Source organism: Lagopus leucura, unplaced genomic scaffold (genome assembly GCF_019238085.1).
Source record: "Lagopus leucura isolate 7727_CA_CO unplaced genomic scaffold, USGS_WTPT01 Super-Scaffold_806, whole genome shotgun sequence".
Classification (NCBI taxonomy): Eukaryota; Metazoa; Chordata; class Aves; order Galliformes; family Phasianidae; genus Lagopus; species Lagopus leucura.
Genome location: NW_024962260.1, coordinates 5809695 through 5815319, shown reverse-complemented (window position 1 = coordinate 5815319; position 5625 = coordinate 5809695).

Here is a 5625-nt window from a genome sequence, read left to right as displayed (position 1 = left end):
TGTAACAGGCATTATAGCCTGCAATCTTGATTTTAATGAAAACAAGTTTTTGACAGCTACTCTGTGATTTAGCCATAGAGCATAGGTTGTCCTTGATATATGTGAGTGGTTTTAGATGTGATCATTTAGCACAGTATCTACTGCTCAAACACCCATTTTAGTTCTCCATTTTATTCAGCTCCTTCTTGTTATCCTTGGCACTTTATCATACATACGACTCAATCAGTGTGACCTTAAACAAGTCACCTACTCTATTCCTCAATGTCTTTACGTATTTAATGGCATAATGATACAAAATTGTTTTTTACAAAGTGCACGGGAATAGGGAATATAAAGCTACATATATATTCAAGTATTCCTTAAAACTAATAGCAGTATCTAAATAAATACTTTTATAATCTCATGTATGCCTCTCTGCTCAGTAATTGTTTTTAGTTATTCATAACTGCACTTTTCTTAACTCATTTCATTAAGTATAGGAATCCTTTTTAAATCCTTTGAACGTTGTCATGGCCAGTCCTTACCAAAATTGTATTCCTCATGACACCAGGTATATAAGATTCTAACAGAAAGTAAGAAAGGGTAGAATACCCAAAATTTTGCTAAAGTCTGGAGGTCACAGGAAGGAATAGAATGAAAAGTTGTTCAGGATTCAGTTTTACATCATCCTTGTACCTGGGTCTGTTATCATCCCTTTCTGTCTTCCATGCTTTGTTTGCACTTAGGTGTATTGCCACTTAAACTGATTTTATTATACTTCAGTATCACTATTTCTCCTTGAAATAGAGATATAACTTGAATCTCTACAGTTATTCACTTGTGTTTAATGCAGGTAGATTTCTATTAATGCATAGATTCAGTACATTTGAAATGTATCTTTCTATCCCAGTGCCAGTATTGTTATCTTTTTGATTGACAGAAGAAGACCTTTGGAACATATGGTACCATTGCTTCCAAACAAGTCACCTTACCTGTCATTGAAATCTTTCCTAGTTACACTTGTGATTGTAAGCAACGTACTGAATATGTATCCATTTTGTGAGTCAACAATTTGGAGAGTCACAAGTGTGTACTTGTAGGGGAAATGCTGTCATAGCTTGAAGCAGTGATGGAGCAGCTGGTGGGAAGGCAGGGCCAACCCAGGGGAGCTCAGGTGCAGGCAATGGACGTGAGTGATTGGAAGGGGTGGAGCCAGGATCCAGCCCTTCCCAGACCTCATTTAAGGTTAGGCTGTGGAGGTGAGGGCTTTTTTGCTGGAGATCCCTGCATGTCTATGGCTCCCAATAATAAGCAGATTTCTTTTCTTTGTATCCCCTAGTTGTTGTCTTTAAGTATAATCTTATTTGCTGTAGCTTAGAGCTGCACCACTCTTTAATTATTGCTGCATTTTCCATTGCATTACAGCACAGCAATGCTTTTCACTCTAAGATCTGAAGAGAAAGCTTTCTTTCATAATCTCACACCAACAGATGTATGTGAAGACATTAAAAAGCAGTAGATGCTCAAATCACTGATATCAAAATATTTGAATATGTGGACTTCTGTCCTACTACTCTGCTTATATCAAAATTAAGTGAGTTTTGGGGGAAAAAAAATTGGAGGCTGAATAGCAGGTTTTTAACAATTGATTTAGGCATTTACTGTTTTATTTACAGATTCTTTAATAATATGAAGGAAGTGTCTTTTGTCTGACTTCTGGCTGAATGAAGAAGCTTGAAGGAAACAGGGGAGCAACAACAAGGTAAAGGGTTTATTGTTTAATATATGGCATATCTTAAAGATGATAGGAGATCCCTGAATCTTTCGACATCTTAAATTCTGGTTGCAGAGAACTTTCGCATGACATCAGCTGGATGCAAATATGTTTTTCTGCATTTACATTAAAAAAAATGCTAATACAAAAGTTTTTCCATAATTTTTAATAATTGAAGTTTTTGAAGAATCTGATCTTTTTTTCCTGTGTACTAAGAATCTAGTGGATGGAGCCATACCAAAAGTACACCTAGCTTGTTTCTTGTGGTGGCCAAAAGCAGACTGCTTGGGAAGAGAGCAAGAGTGCAAGTGCACAGTGATAGTTCTTTCCTGGGCTCAGAAGACTTGAGGCTCTAAAAGCCAACCCCTGTATTATTATCCTTGATAGCTTTCACTCCTCTAATTTATTCCAGATTTATTTTTGAGCCCATCTACATTTTAACATCCACAAATCTGGTATCAGTTCTAAGGCACTTACAAGTGTTTTTATAGATAAGTAGTGATTCTGTGTTCCTTAATTTTTGGGCTCAGAATCTGTCAAAAATATGTTACTATGTATATAATATACATAACTATTTTTTTCAAGATGTCCATATGCTTAGTAAATATGCAAGTTAGCAATAACATTTGGGTTTATTAGCTTCCAGAGTTGTAAAATACAAATACAACTTCATCATTTGTGGAAACCAAATGTGAGCAGAATTTGAATAGAGCCGTGACTAAGTACTTTCACGCAGGAAATTATTGCTGAATTCCATGGAAGCATTTTTTTAATCTTCTCTTTATTTCTTTGTTTCATCCAAGTACTCCAGCTTACCCTAAACTTAGACTGTGAACTCTTGGGAGGGGCCATGAGGAAATAATTATGATCTCCTTGTTCTGATGCAGTAGAAGTTTGTAATCCAGTGATGCCTGTGTCTTATATAGTGTTTATCACGTGTGCAGCTTGTAGCATTTTCATAAATGAGTGACAATTGGAGAAATTCATCCTCGAGTGTTTCTGATCCCACTTATTACTTTTCTTACCCCTTTCTCGTGTTTTTAATATTTAATGTTGTATAAATGATGATATATTGACAACCTTAAAATGTATGAGGGCTGCTCAGAAAGTGATTCCTCCCCTCTGTTGTCATGTTATATGGCAACAAAATATAATGGAATGTTGGTGGGAATTATTGCCATACCACCAATATCCACCTCTGCTATATTGGCCAACGTAATAGATAGGAAGCATTACTTCTGGAGCAGCATTCATATGTAATGAATGACATGTATTTTATGCAGTGTCAATTACTTGTTTTAACACAGAAGAATAAATATAGAAGAATACTTGTTAAGAAACAAGTATTCAGTCAGATATGATAAATTTCAAAGGTGTTTGTAACTTTACTACAGCATATTTTGACTTGCTTGCAGTTAAGGCTTTGAAGTACTTAAGACACATCTGTTGCAGGCTGTATTCTGGAAAAAGATAGCTACTTCAAAGTACTGTGCCCAGGATAAATTACTAATCCAGGTGAACTCCTTGACACTTAGCTTGAGTTCAGCCATTACTTTAAACACGTGGTAACAATTATTAGACTCCAAAGCTGTATTACATGTACAAGTTCTGTTGTGATTGTACATGGAAACGGTCATATTAATGCCATATTCTCTGAAAGTTGTGATGGAGGGAGCAGCATCTGAACAGGGGTTAAAAGAAATATCTATTAAAGTGGATTATTTTTAAGCTCCAAATTCTTCTGAGGGAGTTTTGTTCTAAGGTTTTGACTGATGGGGAGTTTTCCAGCTTGGTATTTGCTTTGCCAAAGGCAAGAGATTGCTTTTTCAGTGCAAGCAGTGCCCCCTCGTGCATCAGCTAGGGCTTTCTGCATCATGCCAGAGGGAAAGCAGGAGCAGAAGGTAGGCTTGTTATTTTTTCCAATGCATCTGGTATACACGAGCAATGTGACAGTGCCAAGCCTTGTTAATGTGGCATACAGCTAAACAATATTCGGATCGTTCTCTGATCATGATGGATTATTTGGTCATAACAAGCATATTATCCTTGCTTAATGAATGGAACATGCCATTTCTTCCTAGCCATTGTCAGTCTTTGATGCAGTACAATTAGCAGACGTTCTCATTTAATTACCTAGTATAATAGGACCTGAAATGCTGAAATTTAATCTTTCATATAACTACTGCTTTTCAACAGTCCCCTAGGCTAATGAGGATAATGTTCTAACCTAATGCATATTATTTATAAAGAAAACATTGCAAAACAAGTGCAATCTTACAGGAGAATAATGCTTTGAACTGCTTTAGGAAATGTTTCAATTACTGTGGCCAATAACGGCTGTAAACTGGTAACAATACAATTAAATAGTTCTAGTTAAAAATTAATAATAACCTAGCCAGGAGAAGGAGATTGTTTGTTACTTCTCTCTCTCTTTTTCCAAATCAAATGAAGCAAAAATATGTACTGACATTCCAAATGCAGCCATCTTATTAAGAATGCAGACTCTTACCTTTGATAGGAAAAATTTGTTTTTAAAAAATGAAGAATTAGAGAAACAAATTGCGAAAACAACTTAAGTGTCTAAAAGATGAAAATAGGTGTCTAGACACATTTTGAGGAATATACACAATTCTGCAAACTATTGGAACTCCTTAGCAATTCTGAAGATCCCAAAGACCTTGTTCTATAGTATGACTTGTAGGAAGCTTTTGACAATAAACAGAAGTGCCTAAATCATATCATAAAATGAAATGATTGTAGAATGAAACCACTCTTTGTCTCTGGAAAACATTTCAACATTTCAAAATTAACTTCACTCTTCTATGTAGGTCACTCTGAAAGCAATGCCTCCTATTTATTTCCATGGAAGCTACAACAGATACCAAGAGCACAATAACACTATTTAATAAAGCAAATTCTCAGCTACAAAATGCTGTTTTTCAACATAGTCACCACTATTAGCTGTGCATTTTCACCAGCAATGGAAAAGAGCAAGAGCCTGTATGTCATACTCATGAAAAATCTGCATGGCTGTCCATTCTTGGCTTGTCTTTCATATTGCTGTTGCCATTGCTGAGACACCCCACCCACCGCCTTGCTGTGCTCACATCCACTGTCTGGTCTTCATGAATGTTCAGCAAGTGTCAACTGACATTAGTGGATGCTTTTTTTTTTTCCATGGAGGAATTCAATTAAATTCTATTGCTTTCCACGCTCTTCCATGGTAGGTGTTGCTTGTCAGACTGCCCCTCTGCTGTCTCACAGCAACAAAATGCAACAGAACATTGGTGGGAAAGCGCAGCCTCTACTTCTTATTCCCAGCATCTGCCACTGTGGACCAATGTAAGAAAATAGGGGGTGTTACTTTTGAAGTAGCCCCTATGTTGACTATTTACCTTTCTGCTGAGATTGTTGTGAAGCCTACAGATGTAGCAGGATAGTTATACATTCCAAATGAAGAAACAATGGGAGAAGAGTGCGATTAATTTTCTCAGTTTCATTCTTCAACCTTAGCAATTGGTAACACCAGATAGAATTCCCCTAACACTCAGTTCATTGCTTATTGGCCCCCCCAGTAAAGTAATTTAAATCTAATAAGGGCAAGTACTTTTCTGCTTGGCTGACAAAATAAATCAGTTCTGTGAAGATTTCAAAAAAGAACCACAATCTGTGCAAGGGCAGCTGTGGGCAAGCAGGTGAAAAGACAGGCAGAGAAGAAGGGAAGAGGAAGCAGGTCTGGACCTTTCTGGGTACAGAAAGTTGTTAGGCAGCCTAGGTGTACTGTGGAACTATATCCTAGGGCCCAAGGAAAGGTCAAATCTGTCCTTTCTGAAACAATTATAATGGGATAAGATGATCATCAGTTATCCTCA